General features: G+C 39.2%; 1 protein-coding gene across 2 annotated transcripts in view; it reads left to right on the top strand.

Annotated features, from left to right (window-relative positions):
- TUNAR (TCL1 upstream neural differentiation-associated RNA) overlaps window positions 1-24,107 on the top strand; it is a 135,006-nt gene that overhangs the window by 53,491 nt on the left and 57,408 nt on the right. The window contains exon 2 of one of the 2 annotated variants that reach the window (XM_066186919.1): window positions 1,252-1,366. The gene's annotated coding sequence lies outside the window, so the exon portion shown is untranslated. Of the gene's footprint in view, window positions 1-1,251; window positions 1,367-18,727; window positions 18,817-24,107 lie in introns of those variants that run through there. The other variant, XM_066186916.1, reaches the window with a different exon arrangement.

Below are 24,107 nucleotides of genomic sequence, written 5' to 3' on the forward strand. Positions count from 1 at the left end.
CAGAAGGTGTCTCTTTAGGCCTGGGTATGATTAACTCCATAATAAAGCAGGTTGCAGCTATTGTCTCAACCTCAGTGAAAATGAAAGGCAAACCTTACAAACCTGTTTATGTCATGTGGGTATGAGAAGGACGTACCTGCCATGAGTTTGCAGATGATTTTTGACACATACCTACAGGTATGTGTATCTAGGAGAACATAAAAGCAAAATGTAGGTAGGTAGCTATGTTTATCCTGCTCTTGCAGCTGTAGCTTCTGACCTTTTTCCGTGACATTCCTAACCACCTCTCCTCCTGTCCTTGGGGATCTCACCATTTACTACCATTTACTTGCTTGTATAGTTTTCATTACTGATTTTAGCACAGTCTTGGCAGCACTGGATAAACTCCTTTGCAATAATTGCCCCAACTAATAGTTATGGAGAAATTGGGTGCATTTCAGATATCACTTTGCAGAAGTGCAGTATGTGGCTGCCTTTTTCTTTTTAGATTTTCAACTTGGTTATGAGAATAATGTCTTTCTGCCTTCCTACCACAAAGGTCTGACTCTGAGCAGCTGTCACTCTGTTCTCCTGTCTGAAAACAGAGGTGTTCTGAGGTGAGTTTTTTTCAGCACCCAAGGTATTTTTATATGAAGGGGTTCAGATACAGTAGAGTGGCAGATGTATAGGGGCACCTAATTTGTACAGCAGGAACCTTTTTTCCTGCCTCAGTGAGTGGGCTGATGCCCAACAAGCCTCCCTGACAGGAAGCACCACTGGAGCTTCAGAGGCTGCCCAGGGTGGCACCTGCCTCCTCCAAATGCCTGAAAACACTGCCAGGAAGGATCTGCTGCCTCTCCACCAGTCCCCAGAGCCCTTCTCCTCAGGTCCAGTTTGAATCTGGACAAGAACCTCATGAATGCCTTCACCCTGGCTCTTTCTCCTCAGGAAAGGTGCTGGACCATCGCTGTGGAGGAGGCCACTGCCTGGTCGCTGTCTCCTTGCTGTCTGTCCTGCCAGGCCTCCCTCCTGGTCTGCCCTCCCTCTGCTTCCCCCTGCCCCTGCCTCCCTCCTTTCTCTGTGTGAATGGCCATCATATTGTACTGGCCACCTGCAGGCGCCTGGTGGCCAAACTTTGCTACAGGGACATCTGTCTTGGTAGGCCTCTACATGGAGGGGACAAGTTTTGGACAGAGACAGACCTGCAGGACAGTACAGTTGTGTCCTCACAGCTCACTGCTGACAAATGCATTTTTGTCTCCTCTTTCTCAGGCATTGTGGAGGACTTCGTGTCTTGAGGAGTTTCTCAGGTCAGCAGGCCGAGGGCTTTGCTTTACGGTGAGACCTCTCCCTAGAGTCACACTGAGCTTCTCTGGACTACTGGCAGGTATTGCTTCTGGCAAAACCTAACCCTCACAGTTGATTTTTTCATCATGAACTTCTGCACTTGAACTTGTACAGATTAGTGATTATTCCAGGTCTTAAATTTGTTGTGGTTACAATACTTCTGCTATGAAGATTATTTAAAAATAACAGGATTTTACATTGGATGTAGTAGCTACTTTCAGTATGCTTCTTTTGAAGGAGGTATCTGTGTATGTCTTCTCGTTCTTGCAACTGATGAAAAGGTTTTTGAGGTGCAAAAACCCGTCTATCTTTAAGATACTTTTTTGGCAGTGCAAAATATGGGGAAATGTATATTTATTGGTCAGTCTTACCTGCCTTCTGCTGGATTGTGCTTGATAATTTCTGCCTGATGTCAATAGAAAAAGCTTGTACATACAGTGACAGTTTGCCTTTGAAATCAGGTCTGGTTTCAGCATTAAGACAGAAAGAGTGTGCACATATCACTCCTGACATTTTTTCAGAGGTATTACTGCCTTGCTAGCTCACCTATCAAGCATGGTGAATTGTGTTTCTACTCATTGATTACTAGCTTTCCTGGGCAACTGAAAGCATTGCTAGCTATTACCTGACATGATGTAAAATCTGTTGAATACTTTGGCAGGTACATTGTATTAAGATACTGCATTTTTAAAACGTCCTTAAGAGGATTTTATGTATGTCAGTTTGCTTTTATCTTATCTTAGTACTGGCAATATCTACATTTTTGTATGTATGTATGTATGTATGTATGTATGCATCAAGGTGTCTCTACGCCAACCTTCTTCCATATTGTTATGATACGATGTTTTGAACGGAGCATTCATAAATTATATTGGAAAGGGTTGATTAAGAGAGTGATTTTATTTATCATAGTCACAAATCTTTATAATCCTCAGGGAAGGCTTCTCAGTCGGTGACGTTATAATTTTAAATGCCTTTCCTGACCAAGTTTTGGAAATCACACCTTGTCCCTGAATACCCTGAGGATTACGTATCCCCTTGTCAAAAATGGCAAGGTTATTATTCACTCATATAGTGACAGTAATGTTCAGGGGCTGTAATCATCTTGTAGTGATCCATGTTATTAGATTTCAGTGGTTTGACAACGATTTATCAAATGCCACTTACTATATCAAGAAGGGCAAGCAAATAAAACTGTCCTGTCCTGTCAGCCTCAGCACCAGCACACACGCTCGCTTCCCTGAGCACCTGAGGCGTGAAATCCGCCAGGGCTATTTCTGATACATCTCGCTTTTAAAGCAAACCAGATATTTCTGGAGAAAGTAATTCGCGTGCCCGTTCATCCGTGCGTGGGACCCAGTTCACGAGGGCCACCTGTGCAGCCAGGCCAGAAACTCCCTTCTCCTCCAGCACTGGGGGCTCCCGCGGCGCGGCGCCGGCGATGCTCGCGGGGAGGGCACGGCTCTCCCCGCCGGCCGGCAGCGGGGCCGGGCAGCGGGGCCGCCGGGCCCCACGGGGGGAGCCGAGTAGCCAAGGGCCGGGTGCCCTCTCTTGGCCACCTTCACAACAGCAGCCAAAACCGGGGCTTGAAATAGCGGCGACGTGACCGCTTCGCAAACGGAGTGAGGCTTCGCGTCGCGTCTCCGAATTAGGAAGAATGTTTGTTTAAATGCAGGCCCGGGAGCTGAAGGTGCTAATCTAAACCCACGGTGCCTCTCTAGCTTGGGGTGAGACAAGTGAACCCCTTGGTCTCTGTTAGTCCATCCCAACAGCAGGGCTAAAGGAACCCCTGCACTGCTCCTTGGGCACTGATAGCAGCAACAAATGAGAGTCAGGGTTCCTTAGCCTGATCCCATGCGGACTCTCCTCTTTGGCTCGTGACATTTATCACAGCAGTCTTTAGCCATGGAATTTACATTCTGATGAAACACCGCAGCTATCATTATTTCAGCAAGATTGCCAAGATTGGCCAGCTGTGGGATCAAGGCACACATATGCCTGCATGATAATACTAGAACTTTAGTGAGGCTTAGTGGGGAATGCCATCAATTTTCTGAGGTTATGCACTTCGTCAGCAATCAAACCTACCAGATAAGGAAGTATGGTAGATCAATCTTCTAGAAAGGCTTGTTCTGACACTAAATAGTGGTTTCTCTGTGTGTAAAATAGAACCAGGATCAGGAGTTGGACTTGGATGATCCATGTGAGTCCCATCCAACTCAAAATATTCTGTTATTCTTAAAATAAATGACCACTGAAACACGATTTAAGGTATGAATGAAAATAGCATGGTTAATCAAAAAAACCCCCCAAAAAACAACAAAAACCATTTGATCAACCTTTTAACAGTCAGATAATGCCTGTTAACTTATAAACTAAGAGTTTAGTGAAAGAGACTTCATCTACATAGAGTCTTTGTCATCCTACTAAAAGATAGCATTCTACCAAGAATCTAAATTATCTTTATGTGCTTTATAGAAAAATGTAATATTAATCTTTTACTTACGCTGAAGACCACGCTAGCTAGCTACTGTTTGTAATGGAGCTCAGGTTTATCCCTGACCATCCTTCTTTTTTTTTTTTTTTTTTTTTTTTTTTTTTTTTTTTTTTTTTTTAAGCTAAATTTCTCAGCAATTTACTTGTGAGTAAAAAAGAAACATGGAATATAGCAAAACTGGGTCTAAGCACTGAAATTGCATCCTGCTGCTGTTCCAGTCAGGTTTTGGGTGTATTTAACAGGACTGTTAAATAGCAAACACCATGCTAGGAGCTGAATGCACTCTATTTCCAGGTCTCTTGCTATGTAACTTTAAATATCTCACTAAACCTCTTAACTCATAGAATTGTTATCTGAAAATTGATAACTATCACAGGCATGTCTTTGCATCTGTGTGTAAGCTGCGGTTTATGAAACCCCCTTAAATGCCTAGTGGAAAGACACTCTTTGAAGGCTTGTAACTGGTTTGTTGTGTGACACTGATATAGACAGAGCAATTGCCATTACAAGACAGACAGCCCTTACTGCTGGGATGATGCTGGCGTTGGCACGGATACATCCCATGTTAAATCTTTCACCCTAGGCAAAACTATTTGATGCTCAGAGTTTGGAATAGAGGTAAGCATTTTGCATCTTTTGAAGAGCTGTGTGGATTTCCTTAGAATCAGAAAGGAGAATGATTCAGAGCAAGCTTCAAGGCCAATAGAATGTATATGGATGTAGAGAGGAGAAAAACAGGCCACAGTTGATAAAAGGGAAGCTCACAGAAGAAGTATTTCAAGCGTCCACTGAAGAGTAGACAGCCATGAATCAGAATCAGTTGCAATGAGCCACTTTTAATGTGAGAACCCTTGATATCCTTTGAGCTGCAGCAGGCATTTGGATCTTGTTGCAACCAATTCGTGTTCCTCCTGATTAAAACCAGAATGCATTCAATACTCTAACGCAAAATGCTCATATAAATGATTTGCATTCTTCTACTTGAGTTGACAAGTCAAAACAACCCCACATGAGAAGGGACTGCAATATGCTCTGATGGCCTATGCACAGTGCTCATTGATAAGAAAAACATTTCCTGAGATGCATAATAAAAAACTGATCTTAAAAACCTTAACAGGCAGGACAGAGTGTGCAGGCTGCCCGCTCAAGCTACCTATTCATCATGTGTGGAGCTTATAAACAGTGGATGACATGGTGCTATATTTTCATGTGGTTTTACTATTAGTTAACAAAACCAGGAACAATATTTGAATAGCAATTCTATGTTTGGAAAGGTAGGCACTTTTAAGGCACGCCTCAAGGCTATACCTCATTAGTTTGCTTATGCTACCTAGCTATATATCCCTGGGAATGGAGTAGGTGCTTTACATACAAATAAAAGGTGTGGGTGGAGGAGGAAAGACGCTGAATTATACTCTTTTCTGCCCTGCAGCTTGTGTAATCATGCATGCCATGCCAAAGTGAATGTAAAATACCAAAAGCAAGGTTTGAAGCTGTTGTAAGTTGATACAGCCCTGTTGAAGTTGACAAATATCATGGGCAGCTTCTGTGAAGGCTTAAAACTGCATTATATTCACTGCTGTGAATGACTGTAAGGAATCAGGTCTGAGGTCCCAGGCCTTGTTATACATTCTAAATAAGCATAGGAAATCAGGGGGGAATGATCTGAAAGCAAAATATTATTTTGAATTGTACACGTTTCTAGACATGTGAGCAGGTAACTAGACTCCACTTAGGCAGATAGATGTCAGCTGGCTGCTCTTGAAGAGTAGGAAAAATAGTTATCAGAGAAGAATTCCTGTTCCAGGCCAATAATTAACTCTTTTTTTTTTTTTTTAATATTTCATAGTTTAAATCTAGATTGGGAATAAAACTCTTAGTCAATATGACAGTGGCATGGGTTAGTACACAATACAAATGCCAGGAAAATGCATAAAAAAACAGATGCAGTTTCTGAGTTAATTAATTGCTCAGCACTGGTAAAGCAATGTAACCATTTATTAAAATAGACAAGGTTTTGTGTGCAAGTCAGAGCTGAATTGCCTGCTAATTAAGAAAGAACTAATACTCATTTAGATAATAGTCTTGTCGATAATTGTGGACAAAAGGAAGAAGAATTTTATTAACTGGAAAAGAAATGGAATTGATAACTTCTGGATATTGAAATCTGAAAAAAGTTAATGAGCTTGAGAGATATCAATACTAAATGGTATGAGACACTTCCCGTTGAGTGACTATGTTCTATTAGACACCTGCCAGGACACTATTCTCTCATCACTCATCATTATCATTGGCTAGGGTTTTATTGTGTATTTGATAATGTACTTGAGGGAATGTTTAAATACACTGTGTGGTAGTAAAGAGCATGGGAATAAAAATTTGATTGTAATAATTTCTTTGTTTACCTACTGATAGAAATTCCGAACTTCATAATGTGTATAAAGATGCAATTTTGAACAATCTACAGACATCTTATTTCTAAGACTCAGTGTAGGGATGGTCCAAGCCACAGAAGGGTGTTTGAGCTACATCCACAAAAGGTCTCAGGTCTCACAGAACATACCTGTTGAAGGGAATGGTTTACAGAGAGTGATTCATGATGGCTTTCCTGGGTAGGCATGGCAATCGAAAATGAAACACAGAAAGAGAAGCTCCCAGTAGTAATAGTAAGTGCAGGGACATTCTGAAAACCATCCTTTCAGTGCTGATGGCACTATCCTAGTGTGCTTCATACACTCATGAGCCAGGACTTTGCTTTGTTCTTTCAAAAAATCTTGGCTCTTTCCATTTACATGACCAAGAGTGCTATCCCTGTCACGACCACCTTAAGGGATTATTAAGAGGTTGTGACTTGTCTGGAAAGTGAGATGTGCCCTTCTCAGCCTTCCAAAAATTTATTCTTCAGAATATGCCTTACAGACCAAATACCTGGGATTTGCCAAAAGTAGATCTGTGTTCTTCAGGTCAAACAGACAAGTTTCACATTGTGAGCCAGATGTCACCTTGATTGCAGGCATCAAACAGAAAACTTCGTAGTTCTTTTACTGACACATTCCTGCCATCTCCTCTGGCAAAGATTTCACTCTCCTCTATACCAGACAAGTTGGTGTGCTTTTCTGTAGACCCTAGGGGTAAGCCTTGGCATATCTAATCTAAGAGATCTTTAGTGTAAACTTTAGCTTCTGTGTGAATCATTGAGATTCCTTTTATAGACAATAAGGAACAAGACTGTTTTGAGCAAAGTCTTATTGTATTGTAAAGCAGATATGCAAAATAGGTTGGGTGAATCCTGCCTAAAAATTTCTTTCCTCTGGAGAGCTTCAGGTAACTAGCTCAAGATACAGTTCTAGAGAGAAGCATGTATATCAGTGACATCCATGTAAGATAAATCCCTCTCTAGATTTCAAGATCTCCCATATCTGAAAGTCATTGAAGGAGGTAATAGAGGGTGAAAAATAGACACTGCGCTCTGTCTCCTTCAACTTCTCTGTCTCAGGCTTCTCCTTTAAAATTTACAGAAATTATACTCAATTGTTATCTGTTGTCCTATTGAGATAACCAGAAAATGAGTTGTGTTTTGTTACTGACCTTTTTGTAAGGAGCAGTCTGGAAGCCTGCATGTCTTTTATTTTGCTTTTTAAAAAGGGTTTAATGAAGAGAATGAATCATTCTAAGTCAGTTGGAGTTAGATCAGCTTTTTGGGAAGATTTTTATGTGTTTTGCTTATTCCCCTTTTCCAAAGTTCATTGTTTGTGTTTGGAGCAGTTTTCCCCTTGTAAACTCTGAGCATAGTATAATCAAAGAGAAACTGATATTCACATAATTCTTTCTTTTTTTACTTCTCCACATCCACTGTTCATCTGCATTCTGAATGTTCTGGATCTTGGGACATGTTCCTTGGACCTAGTGAACTCATGGTTAATTGACCTTGACATTGATCAGTGAGATGTGACCAGTTAATTTGACTCCAAAGCATATTTGAGCTGGCAGTTATATTTTTCAGCATGCTTAATGGAAAAATGCAGTGATACATTGCAAGATGCTGGATGTCTTGGAATCACATAAAATGTACAAAATAAACATCAAATGTAAAGAAATAAACTAGTTGTTGACAGGTTGTGGCAAAGAAGAGACTTGATCAAGCTTCACTTCAAATGCTGGAAGATGCTAACTGTATCATCAAAATGTTAGGAATGTTTGTGCTGATAGAGGGATTTCAGCCCTGCATGCCTATAGCTGCATAGCTTTAGGTTGCTTTTCATCGGGTCTGTGCCTGTTTTCAAGAAACTGAAACTGTTCTGTATGCAGATAGTTCTGCCAAAAACCCCTCAAACAAAACCAAAATAACTCATGTGCCTAATTCAATCTTTACAATTTGACTTTTTGGAAAATGAATATGTACATCACAATTTTAATTTTCAGGTCCTTTCTGATGAAAACCAATGTTATCACCTATCAACAATATCCATGTAACAAAATATATTATCACAGAGATGTCACAGATAGTAATCTATAGATATATCATGGATGGCCTGTTGGTGGGAAGTCATTATTTGTCAAGCTCATTCTAATAAACTCTCATTTACTTGGGTTTTGTTTGTGGTGCTCAAGCTGAAAAATGCAATTTAGTGGGATTGTTTACTTTGCAACTTAATGCTAAATCAGGAGGGAGAGGCCTTTCTTGGCAAGGATTGCAAACATTTCTGAATCCAGAGATTAAGTCTGCTTGTCTGTGATTGTACTTGATGATTTTTGATTACTAGTGCTGATAAATAAAAGGGCTTAACTAATGGCTATAGAGTGAAGATAAAAGTGATAATTTGCTCAAGGGGCTTAACACTGACATCTTGAAAAGAGAATCCTTGGAATGAATTCAGCCATATACTAATGTTAGAGCCATCTGTTGCTATTTATTATAACTTCAAAACCCCACCTCTTTAAATCACAGAATCATCAGTGTTGAACAAGACCTTCAAAGCTATCTTGCCGAACTGTAGACCCAGCGCCACCATAACCACCCCTAAACAATATCCCCAAGTGCCACATCCACATGCCGCTTTGAACACTTCCAGAGACAGTGACTTCACCCCCTCCCTGGGAAACTAATTTCAATGCCTAAGCCCTCTCAGTGAAGTGGAATGAAAAAAAATCCCATCTAATCTGAGCCTCCTCTAAACACAATTTAAGCCTCCTCTAAACGCTATTTCCTCTTGTCCCTTCACTTGATATATGTTAGAAGAGACTGACCCCCACCTTGTTACAATCTCCTTTAAGGTGGCTGTAGAGAGAATATGAAGTCCCCCCCGAGCCTCGTCTTCTCCAGACTAAACACCCCCAGCTCCCTCAGCTGCTCCTCACAAGACTAGTGCTCCAGACCCTTCCCCAGCTCTGTTGCCCTTCTCTGGACTCACTCCAGCACCTCAATGTCCTTCTTGTGAGGAACCCAGAACTGAACAAGGTGTGGCCTCACCAGTGCCCAGTGCAGGGGGACAGTCCCTGCCCTGGTCCTGCTGGCTGCACCATTGCTGACACAGGCCAGGATGCCATTGGCCTGCTTGGCCACCTGGGCACAGCTGGCTCATATTCAGCTGCTGTCACCAACACCCCAGGTCCTTTTCCACCAGGCAGCTTTCCAGACATTCTGGCCCTAGCCCGTAGAGCTGCAGGGGGTCGTTGTTACCAAATATTTTAGTTGGTTTTGTCTTGAACAGTATAGAGGATCTATGTAAACATTATTCACATTTATGTAAAGACATCCAAGACATTGGTAGGAGGAATGTATTATTCAGAGAGGGGGAGAATTGAATTGGTGATGATATTATTGTTCATAATTGTAAAGATTATCAAACTGGTTAGTAACACTGTGGGGACACAGTCCAAGCTCATGAATTTTCCACTGGATTAGAAATCCTAATATTCAGGTCTATTTTGTTTTCCTATATTTGACCGCATTTATGTTAAATGTGGAAGTTCTTTCAGTTTTGTTAGGTATAGGCCATGTGCTTGCAATAAAGTATTGTAAAACTAATGGCCCCATAAAGTGTGTGACCAAACATTCTGAAATTTTCTTTAATTTAGGGACATGAACAAGCATCAAACTTACAACAAACTTCAGTGCAATTCTCTCACAGTTTATTCAGTGTGAGAACAAAACTTTACTGAGTGCTTGAGATTCACTTGGTCTCTGTCTTAACCTTTGACTCTTATCAGGTTCATCAAAGCTTTTAGGAGATACAGAAGCTTTTTGATGAAAAGCAGATTAGGACTGCAGGATGATACTGAATTTTGATTTTTTTTTTCCCCCCCCTATCCTGAAGATTTTTAAAAGCAAAGTACTGTGGCTTTTAACAGAAAAAAAAAGTGTGATTGTAGACAGTTTAAAGTAGAGCATCCAGACAGGAAAAGTAGTATTTCTTTTCATTCCCCCAGGCTGTTAAAAGCATCTGGTGGCTGATGAACCTTTCAGTCTAGCTGGGAAGTAGAAGTTCAGTGTTAAACTGGAAATGTCATGCAAGTGTCAGATTTGTTACTTTTTGAGGTGTCTCACAGCTTTTACCTACAGTCTGGCCTAGCCCTTTTCATGAGATGGTGATGGCTCTGAAAAGCATTAATGTTTTTATTTTTGTTATCAAGAAACTTTCCCTCCCTTTCACTGCTAAGTTAAAAATAAAGGCAAGGAAAACAAGCCAAGCAGTTCTCTTTCTCCTCCTAAATCACCTTGATATTTGTTGTTCCAAACAGGCTAATTTTCCAGCTTTGCCTGGCTCTTTGGTAGGCCGGTAAAGAGATGAAGGATGTTTGAAAAAATTACTTCTGCAGTGAGACTCAAGGAGAAAACACTGAAAACTTATTTCAGGCTGTTTCCTCTTGGATTACTGAACTTCTTTCTTTTCAGTGCAGATATTTGGACAGCTCTTTCTTAGAGGCCATTTGACAACAGTTTAGGGATGTCTCTGCCAGGATCACCTCACTCCATTTTTACATTCATTCTAACAGCTTCACCATCCCCGTTTCCCACTGCAGCTCAAGTCTCCATGTAGACTCACTATAGCTGCCTGTTCTCTCACTTTTATCCCTTTAAGCTTTGTCTGTTCAACGAAGCTGCTCCCTGCTATTTGACTCTTGGCTCTTCCTCTTTTATCTTCTGGTTGTCCACATCCCTAGACAGTGAATCACAGAGTCCTAAAGGGGAAGTGAAATGTAAAAATAGGGTGCCTGGAGAGTTGATGCTTTTGGGAATGGCTCCAACCCCATCAGAGACTGTTCTTGTGTACTCTCACCATGGAAAGTAAGCAGGAGTTGGGTGCTTCATGCCACTCCAGTACATTTGATCTAGGTATGAAACCAGAACCTGGCTGGCACTCAACCACTTCTCTGCCCTCCTCCTACTCTTACTGCCAAATGCAGTCTTCTTCTTTCTTGGAAGTTACTGATCATCCTCCTTCAGTCCAATGGCCTTCAGGAAAACAGTTAATTTCAGACATGTGGTCTGACAAACTCCTTCATTTTCTCATCAGTTTCTGCAATGACTGGAGCAAGGCAACAAAACAGCTGCACTCTTCTTTTTCAAACAAGGCACCTAACTGTCAGTGCCCTCAAATACAACCTTTTGGAGAAGGATGCCCAGAGCATAATAAACAGGCTGAAATTGAAATCCATTGCTGTCACAGAGCTTACAAGTTATTAATTGACTTGCCTGTGCATAGCTGGTTGTTTTCTTTCTGCATGGCAGCATGTAATTAAAATATTCATATGCAGATTGCAGCCCATTTAGGGCTGAATTCTGCTAGATGCTGAGCAAAATTTGAATAGTGCTGAGTTTTCAGCTGCCAAGGAAGAGAGAGGATGTTCAAAGTAGTCTGAGTTGGCCAGCATCTGGCAGACTGCCTTAACATTGATTTGTTCTTATGTTAGGATAAAACTGGCAAGGAACAGGAAAGCAGTTTAGGGCTCAATTAACAAACAGCCTTTAAAAAATGTATTTCACTTTCTGCCTTAGGCTTTGCCTTAGGGCTAGTCCTGTTCACAGAGCTAAGACTAAAAGAGAAAAACTGCTTATATACATAATATCCTGTAAACAGTTATCCCCTCTATAATAAGGGCAATTCAAAACATCTCAATGTCACAGACACTCTGGTAAGGGAATCAGTCAGGCTGCTATTAGGCCAAATTATTCAATAGAGTAGCTAAGATTGATTTGGAAAAGGTTTGTTTGTTTGTTTGTTTGTTTAAAGTTTTCATAGTGTTTGAACTGGAAAAAATAAAATGGTATCTTTTGAATTTGGGCATAAAGTAGGCTAGGCTGAAGAAGTTGTATGGTACAAGGAGACTGTTGCTTTGTTCTGGTCATGGAGAATATTGTGGTTGAAAAAGTAAAGCTGGGATGATGCTATTGGGACATATTACACTAGATAAATATATTAATTAGGGCAGTGGCTACTTCTTTCCTGTTGCACTTCACAAATGTGCAGAGGGCGTATGCTGTAACTGGGGGTAGTTTTGATTAAGTCACTTGTGCGTTCTTACAGAGGTTTATGTTATGGCAAAGAAGAATGTTCTTTTGGAGAAGTGTTTGTGGAAAAGCAGTGGAAGTCATCTCCGCAGAATGGCTGTGACTGGGGCCATGGTACTCTGTGATCCGCCTTCTAGGAGCTACTGCCTGGACACAGGATGTCCCACTGCTGCTCTCCCTGCCTGCAAATCATCTAGGAGACTGGGGATCTGAAATCCTTCAATGCGTTACAATCCTTTTACTCCTTTAATGGGGTCAACAGCCACACCACCCTTGGCTGAATTTTCTGTAGTTTTGCAGAGGTCTTCATGCAGAAGTTAAAAGCTAAATCAGTAAAATGGCAAGATGAATATCCATCTGCTTTATCTTGTTAAGTTTATTTCTGATTATCTGACTTTATGAGACCTTTTTGCCTTTCCCTCATTCAAGGCAAATTCAGGCAGTATCAAGAGAGAATAATTCCTTCTGGAACAATGTTAGTCTACATTCTGCTTGTCTATACAGTTTCCCTAGGTTGCTATAGCAGTGCTGATAAGGGAGATCTATTTCACCCTTCTATGTATTTGGTTTTCATTTTGGAGAGTAGAGGAAGAGTGTGTCTGATCATAGACTTCCTTTGTTCCCTTTGGAGAAAGGTGCAGAGTAATATTTCTAAATTAAGCTGATTCAAGATAATTTAGCACTGTAAAAAACATGATTTTGCTGTCCAAAAGATTGAGCTTGGGCTAGTTTATGTTATTGGGAGGAGAGAGACAGCAGAAAGGATATGGGAGAAGATGTTGCACAGTGAGATTATGAGAGCCAGGCTTGCTGGTTTTGCTTCTGCAGGAGGAACAGGATATAGGGCTGACCTTTGGGAAGGAGACAACACCACCTCTTTTCTTTAGCAAAAGAAGCCACAAGAATGAACTCTTAGGGGTTTATACATGCTACCATAATTCTGAGCAACTCAGCCAATTGGCCTCAAAGAAACACAACAATGTCATTGCAATCTCTCTTTCTTAACGGGAGCTTCTCTGTTGAACTTACATGAAAAGCACAGCATGGGATGAAGCTGAGGAATGACAGATGCTGCTCTGCTGTTCTCTGTTCACTGTTCATGTTCAAATCTGTAAAAAGGATATGATCCAAGGGTGATGGTAAGAGAAAAAACATTCAACTAGCCTCTTATAAAGGTTAGACAAAATATCATGTTGAAATGATTTGGGTTGGAGTATTTTTTGTGTTTTGTTTTAATTTCAAATCAGCTGCAAAAGTTGAGACTTGAAAATAAGGTGATACATTATTTTTTAGATCTGAAGAATCCATTTGAAGGTTAATTTATCATAAGCTTGTAAATTACATGCGTTTTTCATGAAAAGTTGAATAATGGCCATAAACAAGTACAGGATCTCCTAATTGTATCCAAGTGATAGTAACTGATATAGGTATATAAAATGCTTTAATAAATAACATGAGTAACAAGTTCTTAAAACAAACTTCTTTTGCAAACATACAGTGCTTTTTATATTCATTCTTGATAGGGAATTGAAACTACGGTTGTTATCTACATTATGTAAATTCAGTTTTGCAGTGGAAGTTAAGTTTTATTTTTTAAAGATGTCTGATATGAAAAAATACCAGAGTATTTAAAATTTTCTGTTGAACAACCATTCAGATTTTAAAGAGCAGTCACTATTAAATATTACACTTGGTTAAAGATGGACAGTAGTTTTTTATATTTGCTGAGACTCTATTTTTCCCTGCAGTCTAGAATACTTGAGTGCTTTGTCACCTGTGGGGGTGAAGTCCTTTATTTTCTTACTATGATATATTTTAATGTGGCACCTGCTGCTGTTCTTGGAAGTCTTCGAAGAGTTATTCACAATTTAGTTTTAAAGACAGATCAAATAACAGGGATATTGTCTATTTTTTTTTCTCAGATCTGTTTCATTGTCTACCCCTATCATTATCCTGTCATCTTAAGATGACAGGGCATTAAATTGTCTGCCAATTTGTTTGTGTGGTATCTGGTAGACCTGAATTCAAGTGGAATCCCTCAGTATTATATTTGTCATAATTAGCCATTCATGTTGCATCAGCAGGAACAAATCTTCTGAACAACTTTCAAACAACCCTGTTTCTTGCAGCCCTTGCAGTCATAGACTACCTTATATTTTTAAATCAGGTAGAGATGTTGCATATCTTTATCTGTAATGCCCTTTTCAGCTCTGCCTGTATAACTCATTCCTTTCATTTATCTTCTTTTTTCTGCCTTTCTATTCTGCTCTGCATGTCTATTTATCCCTTCTGAAATAAATAGTTCACAGCTTTTTGTGGTATATTCCACAGAGTCCCAGCTGACAGTCTGTGTTTGGCATAAATAAGGGGAACCTTATGCAATTGGAAAAAAAATCCTGACTGGGTTTAGGTGAAGTTGCTTGTGGTATAAAGACCAAACTGGTTTTTTAAGTGTGTAAAGTCTCCAAAGTTCAGTGCAGGATAAGGAAAGGAGTGGATAAAAAGGAGATCTTCTTGGTATTTTGAAAAACTTCCAGCTAGTTATTTGGTACCTTGATATTTCCAAGTAATGTCTCTTTATAAACCAGAGCTGCAAAGATACTTGCAAATGAGTGAGGCTCACAAAGAAAATAATCATTACATTTCAGCTCCTCAAGAAATGATGTCTTCTGAGTGTGCGTCTAAGGATGAATTCAGGGTTAGAAAGCACAGTTGTAATCATAACCTGTGATTCTTTTCTACCCGTACCCCAAATTGCTTGTAATTCACTTAATTTCTCCCTTTCTCAGTGGATATAGCAATACAACTTTTTCACCTTGAAAAAAAAATTATAAAGTACAATTTTGGTTGTTTTGAAAAGCACTGTGGTATCCGTTTGTTGAGAATCAGTTTGGGATTCATGGACTGAAAGTACTTTTTTTCCTCTTCCTTTCTTTTTCTCCTTCCCATAAAAACCATTTGCACTTCTGACCCCTCTTCCATCCTCCTCATGTTCTAGTTACTTGTCAGTATATAAATTCTTGGACATGGTAATATTTCATGCACTATCTTCAGCTTCTCTGCAATTAATATTCTGTCCTGTCATTTAAGTCCAGTCCTGTGTTCCTAATGTCAAACTGGTTTTGTTCAATATGACCAGCAAGGTAGCATATGTTTCCATGTTGAGTCTCACTGCCAGTTCTGGAGGTATCTCCCATTAATCAAGAAGTCTACTTTGTCATAGTGCAGCTAAAGTTACCACCAAATTTTAAGAACAAAGTTTGAAAAATAGTGACTCCTCTTTTGTTAAATGGCATTAACACAGCTGAATAGCTTCCCTGATGGTTTATTATATTAGTCTTTCAGAACATTGACTGATTTGTTTTTATTACCATGAAAGCTTTTGTCTTATGAAAATTACTTGGGTCCACAGGTCAATGTTTTTCATGTCACATCTCTATAAGTAGTACATTGCTTTATTATACTTTGTATTCTGCCACTGCAACCTGCATGTTACTTAAATTTATTTGTCATGATACCACTGCCAGGCTGCCATTAAACTGTTAAAGGATATTCAGGAAATGTTGTTGCAGTAACCTTTAGAGGAAGACATATGGAAATGGACTATATCTGTTAATTAACTTTTCGAACTGCAAACCTTCCGAAGTATAAAGTCTGGTATGAATCATTACACATGAGCAGAATACTTAGAGGGCTGATGATCATGTTTTTCCTGAGACAACAGATCCTTCAAGTTCAAATTGCCTATCTATCTATTTAAACTAGAGGACTAAACTCTTAAAGAACAAAAATGAAGTCTAGAGAAAGATCGAAATATATGTCTCTCTTCTGTCCATCCACACCAGTATCAAAATAAAATGGCCTGTGATTCTTGTCTGTCTCAACAACATTTAAAAATTGCAGCCCACAGAAGGAAAAGAGAGCATAAGGAATGCATAAGAAAGAAGAGAACGCATGGGAGAAGCTCCTGAGGTATTTCAGATTATGCTGAACCAGGGATCCCAGGTCTTGGATACATCACACTCCCCACTGGAGAAGGCACTGACAGAGATGTTGCTATCTCTGAGCTAACATGCTGTGATGCTTCCGAGACATGTCCTGGGAATAAAAAATTGGACTCCATGCAGATAAACTGAAGCTGGAGAGGATTAGGGTTTCCTGTTCCAGATACTGTGATCTCTAACAAGATTGGTATGTTAAGGGGTATTTAGAACATTAATTGTTCATACTTCAGGGCTGGTCAGAACTCCTGAAGCTGGAGTTCTTAATGCTGATCCCATAGTGATATAAGTACCTGAAGATTGCAAAATCCAGCACTGTTGGAAGAGGCTCACTGCTTTTCTTCTTCTTAAATTTTCATCTACATTGATTCCCTGACATAATTTGGTGTGGGGCTGCATAAATCCCTGTGGCAACATAAACTAACATAAGAACATGCTGGGTTTTTGAAGGTGGCAGAGACAGGGAGCTGTGTGCACCAAAACAGATTTGGAGTTACAGTGGGAGAAGTAGTCCCAACAGGCAGCTGCTGACAACATGGAATAGGGATAAAAAGAGTGTGTGGTTGAAGCAGGTCATGTGCTTGTAGCCCATGCAGGTATGCTTAGGTGAAAATATACATGGATAAGTGTGACATGTGTGAAAAGCAAGATGATAGACAATGGAAGGAAATCCACAGGCTAGAGAACGCAAATTTGTTTGCTCTGAAAGGAATGATGTTGTCCATCATGTCTGGCAGAACCCCCCAGTTTTGCCAGGTCTGACCAACCTGACCCCACTGCATGTAAGCCAAGATCTGCACAACAATCTGAGCCTAAAAAAGGAAAGGGGTCTATTGAATAAAAACTTTTCTTTTTTTTTTTTTTTTTTTCCCCTGTGGACATTATTAGATAACTGGAGAAAACTCAAAATTTGTGGTGAACTCAGACAAAAGACTGATGGCTAAATCAAATTTTTTTTTTACTTTCCCAAGCATTAAATTTCATAGATGGCACTGTGAATTCTGGTTAGGTACATGTGACTAGGCTATGTGGCATGTGAGGTATGCCCACAGCACCTCTCCAAGTATTAGCTTGTTTTTATTCTTTTGGGTTATTGCCTGGCACAAATAGTATAAAACAGGTTGCAGAAACTCTATAATCAAGCTCAAAATATTCAGAGAATGCAGCTGTGGAATTACATATTTGAGAGGAAAAACTATTAAAAGACCAGAAATATAGGAGGCCAATATAATTGTTGTTTCCATTGTTCACTGTTGTCTCACTAGGTGAAAACCAAAACAGAGGCTTCGGAAAGAACTGCATTGTATCTTGCATGCAGGTTGCTTCTCACTAACAGTGTATTTCAGGATACAAAATTACATTTCTGGAAAGGTTCTTCCTGCTTAATCTGCTGCTTTCCTTAGAGAAATTTCATTATTCTTTTTCATTATTGCTGATGAGCCTAGGGCTAACCAGCAAGCCTCACAATTTCTTGCTTTTCTGAAAGAAGTTTCTCTGTGAAACAAATGTGAATGACCACAAGTTTTTCTTGAATTTTGGGGTAGCAGTAAACCCCTAACTTGTTTAAATATTTGAAGTTTTCAGTTGACTTGAAGGAAAATACAGTGTAACACAGACATAGGAAAAAAGAGAAATTGCTTGAAGGAATATTCCAATGCAGTTCACTAACCATTAAGTATTGTTCTACTTTTCTGAGCTTAAATCTCTACTGACATGAATCTTTTATATCCTGCAGTGCAAGTTGTACTACTCGGATAACTAATACAGTTAAAGCAGTGGTTTCATTAGATCTGAGAAAGTTTGGAATTGGTTGTGATTGTTGAGCAATTGAGTCTTTGCTTTGTGGCAGTGGAAATTTTTTATGTTTTAATAAACAAATATTCCTGAATGTATTCCTGAACTTGATTTTAGCCATCACTTGTTAAAAGAAAAAAAAAGTAATTTAAAATGTTTTTTTTTAAGACAGTAAATTGAAGGTATATTTTCTTTATAGTACTACATGTTGGTTCCTATTTTTATCTGTGGCTTTGAATTTGAGTTTATTAGCATGGAAATTAGAATGAATGACGTTAAATAAGATGAGCAGACAATGACAAGAATAAAGGGGAACTGTGACAGTCGCAGAGGCAGTTGTAACAAAACCATGGCCAAATGTTTTCTACATATATATAATACTGTGCCAAATTCAGCAACTGTTAATGGAAATTATGTATACTGAAATGTGACATGGGGCAGGACAAACCAAAACTGTTGAGCATTTATTTGTTTAAAATACATACTTTTACTGCTGCTGGTAAACCAAAATATTTTTTCTTGGTCAGTTTGTTTGTTATGAATCTCTTCTCTTGCCATTATCCATAGGGAATGAATACTGTGTACCCAGACAGCAATAAACCTTCAGCTGCAGACCACTGACAGAAATCTATAGACCACCAGTTTGAGAAACCTCAGCTTTAAACTTTAGATGATTCAACATCTGTGTAAGTCAGACATGTTCTGCTATTATGTAACTAAATAATTTTATATCCATGTTCATTGTAATGCTAAGAAGTTCAGACTGTGTGAACTGTTTACTCTTGCAAATTATCTCTCTAATAATTAGGTGATAAAATTGAAAATGCTTGTGAACTCTAGATATGTCCTTAAAATGTTCAGGAAAAGTTGTGTGCTATTTGCAGGCTGTTGAAGAAATCCTTGCCACAGTGACACGTTTTGTACTGCTTACATGGTTTGGGTTGGGTTTTTTGGTACGAAACTTCAGCTTATACCAATATTGCTAAACAACTAAGGTCCTATTATATCGGTATTTAAGGCAAGGCTCACATTTTGGTGTTTAATAATGCAAATCACATGTAGAAAGTACAGAGCTAACACTCAGAATTTTTTTTTCTGTAACCTAACTGAGTATTTCAGGCAAAGACAAATATTGGTATTTAAATTTTTACTTCCTCTGTTGCTCTGCCCTTTTTTTACTTTACAGTGAGTGATATTATGGAAATGCTAAAGTATTACAAAAGGGGACAATTTTGACTAATATAGGTTGAAGTGTTTTATGAATGAAAACTGAAATACAAGCCGTAGAGAAATCACTTAAGTCACTACTGAGATGCATTCATCTCTGGTAGTGCATAGAAGTTAATTAACAGTGCAGTGAACTGAAGGCAATTCAGAGAGAAACATTATTAGATGAGGATGTACAAATAAAGTGAAACATCTTTCAGTTTACTGGCTAAGGATAGATGAATATCTGCTAATGTCTGTAAGTGACCTTGACAGCAAGGAGGAGCAGTCTGACTGGAGATGTTCCTTGGGGTGCTCTCTCTGTGGGAGTAATAGGATAAAAGAGCAGGTGATCAGGCTGTGATGTGAAAGACTAAGGCCTTTTCCATCCTGATGTCTGGCAGCTATTGAGGCTGCACCCATATAGGCCCTATATGCAGAAGACATCTTTACTGATTGAGCACACTCATATAGGGCCGCCTAATGTAAATTTCAGTTTTCTGTTGTATATATAGCAACTGAAAATGGAGAACAGCGAAAGCCACTGAGGACTGGATACTAAATTCCAAACTTGGATAGATTTCAAGAAAAGGAAGAGCAAAGCCATTGCTTTGTGTGTTTAAAGCTAAACTAGAAACTACTGTTTAGAGTATTTTGAGAACAGTCCTACTCTAACGAGGAGGTTGACTTAAAATTTTAAATCAATCTTTTTAGACTGCATTTCTTGTTATGGGATGATAGAGTTTCCTAGTGCCAGCCCTGGATAGGCTCACAAGAGTAATTAACCTCAAACATCTATTTGCACGGGCTTTCCTGGTTGTATTCTGTTCCTCCTTTGTTGAGACAATTGTGCACAGAACACTTGGTGGAAAATAGGTGATTAAACTATGCCTGCTCCTGAAAGCTGAATTTTCCTATCCTTATTTTTCTTACCATTTTCTAGATAGATTTGGGATATGGAGTTTGTGAACAGTAACGGGTTATTACTGATGGGATCAAGGGCAACTAGGATTCAAGAGAAACATCAAATTTCTCTTGATTGCGTGTCTTCTGTCACTTTCTTCTCTTCTAGATTTTTCAGGATTTTCCATTGCTGTAGACTCTCCATGAATGTTATACGAGTTCCTACATCACTGTCTGAGTTATGGAACTTTAAAATTTTAGCCTTGTTTCTTCTATTCAATAGGTAAAATGAAATGGATTTATCTGCATCTTTATTCAGGTTAAGAATAATTAATATTCTAAAAAAATAATTTCCATTTCATCCATGATCAGTTAACATCCAGAAGCTCTCTTTCTCTATTGATATCCAGAATGAAGGTTTAAAAGTACTGAATCTTATTTTGAATATAACAAAGTTGTAAAGCTATGAGCTTGCTCCTTGCTTGTTGGAACTGAACCCTTGCTGTATACCTCATTGGCTAACCAGGCATTTAAAGAGTTCACAGACAACTTGCTGACATTTTGATGAGTGACTGACCTCTGCAGATGAAGTACCAGGAGAATTCTTGGGAAAGTGAGCTCTGTAGCAACTGGAAGCAAAGCTGTAGCAGCTGCATGTTTCCACTTACCGATTGTTCTAGACTCTGTGAGCTGGCAGTCGGCAAAAGGAGACAGAAATATATTCTTGAAAATATTTCTGTTCAAATGAGTAAAAGGATATAGTAAAAATAAAACAAGAGTGAGAGACAGGAAGATAGCATGAAAATAGCAATTTGAGTTACTGTCACAAGGGAGCATTACACATGGCATCACATAATGTGTGAGTTAATCATCACAACATTCTTTGGAAATGAAGCAAAAAAGTACAGAACATGACAAGAATTATATTCGAACGCAATAAAATCTGATTTGAAAGTTGTTTACATTTTAAAAAGTAGATCAGTAAATTAAGGGTGGATGAAACTGGTTTGTGAAAATTCCAGGAACTTGCCAGAATTCATCCATACAGTGAAATTAATTCAAGGCTGATATATTTTCCTTCATAAGGTTGATTACAGCAGGCTCTCCCTCACTGGAGACTGAATTCTGTGCAGCATTCCTTAAGAAAGCAATGCTAGCAAAGCAGGCTCAGTTCGAGTGAGTGAGCTTAGTTGTCTTTGCACCTTATGTGGTTCCTTTGTGGGGGTAATTGAGAAAAGTGCTCCCAGAGCACAGTGGCTGCACTGTCACCTGGACTGCAGTAGCATGACAGATTATCACCAACCTGTGACACCCAAAGTAGACCCTTCGAACAGTGTTGCCCATTGCTTCTGATAAGAATGCCTTCACTTTGCCAGGACTGGCTGTTGTACTTAGCAGAAAAGGGCCAAGTGGGGCTCCCCATGGGACTTCCATCCTGTTGCTAATCTGGAAGTAAGCAGGAAAGAGAGAATAACGAGGAAAGACAAGATCAAAAAAGGAAAATGTTTGAGGAAGAAAATAATGAAAGCAACAAAGGCAAACAAATGAAAAAAAAATAAAAATAAAAAAAAAAGGACAGGAAGGTTTAATTCACTCCCTGGGCCAGATGCATCCCTGGAACCTCAGCAGTGCAGCCCTGACCATAATGGATATCCTGGTGGAGCTAAGGCATTCCCTGAAACATGACTTTTGTCGTGATGTATGATGACGTCCTCTAAAAAGCAATTGTGTGATGTGTGCTATTCAGCCTTCCCAGAAAAACTGGGACCTTCCAGTTGATTTGGGTCATGATGTGGTTATGGGACTTAAGTGCTAAGAGTTACGTATACCCCTGAAATTATTTTGACTGCTGTGTTCCAAAATCTAATTTATTTCCTTATCATCTTCCAACCATTAAATTTCTAGATTTGGGTTGTGTAAATGCTTTAAAGGAAGGCAGCTTCTAGTCACTAAGGAATATTGCAGAAAATTTGCCTTCCGAGCATGGTTATATAACGCCCACTTATTTTAATTAGACTTTAGCTCTCAAAGTCCCACTTTACCTAAGTGGCATGATCACTGAAACACAGTAGAGATCCGTGATAGCAAATGCAATCTATCTGCTCCTTTCAGCAGTGACTTCTCCTTTAATATTATGTCTCTCAGGCATGTGAGCCCCAAGCAGCTGCTTGCAGTGTTGTCTATTATTAGTGCTTACTCAGAATGAGTCTTGTTCTCCAGCAGAAGTGCAAGAAATGTCTGTGTAAGCATTACATAGCTTTAATTTTCCTACAGAAGAGTGGTCCTCAGGGAGGAGAGTCAAATAAACAGCAGCCTAAACTGTACTCCAGGTAGCTGAACACCAGGAACAGGACCAAACCAAATTGCTCACAAAGTGATGCTGATGTTTCTGTTTTCTCAGGAAGATACAGCAAGCAGAGACAAGGATTTTTTTTAAAATAAGTAAATTCCAACTAATTAAAGGTTTCCCTTCCTTCCATTCTTACTTGAAATTTTTCTGCATTAAAGTCTTTGGCAAGCATGAAAAAGGTATTGTGATTACTACATCCATTAACTCCTCAAACCCTGCAGCCAGCTGCCTCTTCTTCCTGTGTTTTTTGTGATGTGTCCTGTTGCAGAACATGGAGACCCATTTGGCCAGGCACTGAATGAGTACTATTTGAGTGTACAAACACAAAAACAAAGCCAAATTGTACATTTGTCATATCCTAAAAGGATAACTTGTGTATATAGGTGGCAACAATTCCTTTCTGGTTTTTGGTTCAGTATTCTTGTACTTGTAACTGAGCAGATGAAACAATTTGTTTCCCTGTAATCATAGCAAGTCTACAGGAAATTTCTGATAATTGTGCTATGCTTTGTTATGATGATGAATTACTGCACATGTTTCTGTCATACTCATTAGTCTTAGTTTGCAGTCTTCACCCTGCATGTGCTCTGAATTAAATTGGACATTGAGACTAAAAGGCAGCATCATCATGAACCAGATTGTTTTAAGGTCACCATTTTTACCTTGCTTTCTGACATCTTTCAAATCTGAAAATGGGAGACATCGCATTTTTTTTCTCTCTGTGTGATTTAGAGACTGAATACTTTATAGAACACGCCATCCCTTAGTAAAAAGGCAGGAACTAATTTCAAGAATAAGTTCCTTACAAAAACAAACAGAAAAATCTAATCCTACATATAAATAAAACAGTCTTGGGGTAAAAAGGAAGAGTGGGCACTACCTGGAGGGAAGAGATATAGCTGATAAAAATTCAGGAGTTTATAGATTGGTAGGGAAATTTGAAGAAACCTGTTTAGGGAAAGAGAATAAGCAGGGTAATAATCAAATGATACAACCCATAGTGAGCATTTGTGGCAGTTTGTTTTACTGACTGGATTTTTTACTTCTCAGAGCAGTCACTGCAGTCAAGCAGGAAACGAAATGCAGTCGAGCATCTGCTACATGTCTTCTTTCTCTCAGTGGACACTAGAGTTTTTGCCAGACACGACGCATACACACAAGAGGCATGTTGGGAAGAAGCTCAAAGAACTTGCTCAGTCATTTGGGAGTATCTGGTCTAAAAGAATAGCTAACCACCAAATGGATATCAGGAACTATACTTGTGTAAACTGCATCCATAATCACATTTATTATCGTCAATTTCTACAAAAATGCTGCAGTGGAGAAGTTAAAAGGAGATTAAATGCACAGAGATCACATGAGTAATAAGATTATCTGAACGTTTTTTAAGGGAATTGCTCAGGGAACTGAAATTTACAGAACGTGCTTCGTATGTCTTTTGTTGCCTGATGCTTCAATGTACCAAGTTTGTGGTGATCTTGCAGTGAGGGGGTCAGCGCCAAAGTGTCTGAGTATACC

This window comes from Chamaea fasciata, unplaced genomic scaffold (assembly GCF_029207755.1).
Source record: "Chamaea fasciata isolate MVZ Bird 193981 ecotype frontalis unplaced genomic scaffold, bChaFas1.0.hap1 SCAF_7, whole genome shotgun sequence".
NCBI lineage: Eukaryota > Metazoa > Chordata > Aves > Passeriformes > Sylviidae > Chamaea > Chamaea fasciata.